This window comes from Merops nubicus, unplaced genomic scaffold (genome assembly GCF_000691845.1).
Source record: "Merops nubicus isolate BGI_N331 unplaced genomic scaffold, ASM69184v1 scaffold12147, whole genome shotgun sequence".
Lineage (NCBI taxonomy): Eukaryota > Metazoa > Chordata > Aves > Coraciiformes > Meropidae > Merops > Merops nubicus.
Window position 1 is genome coordinate 18,626 of NW_008618404.1, and position 491 is coordinate 19,116.

The following is a 491-nucleotide window of genomic DNA, read 5'->3' on the forward strand; positions in this document are numbered from 1 at the left end:
TGGGAGTGCAGGACAGCGATGAATGTGCAGATGAGGTAGTGTCAGCAGTGCTGTCGCAGTCATGAGATGACCACAAAGACTGCCCCAGCCTTTGAAGCACCTCAGCACCTCTCTTTTTTTCAGAAGTAGTTGGCTTTTTGATACTCAAACCCAGTTTTTAATAGCATGTCAAGCTGCAGCTCCTCGACTGGAGTGTGAATTGTGGAACTCAGAGAAATAAGTGAGGCTGTATTTCTGCACCTTTTAGAGGATAACATAACACTCTGCAGCAAATATGTGACAAGCAGGGAGAAAAATGACTTTCAGACCCACGGAGGGGCTTGAGCAAGTGGCAGGAGAAATACTTGTCACAAGAGCACCACTTGTTTTTGGCCTGATGGAGGATGACTTGAAACTTTTTAATAGATGGCTGCTGAGCACACAGTTTCAAGCTGGAAAAAGCAGCTCCAGCCACGACTGTTCATCACTCCCACCAGCCATCTTGTGCCTCA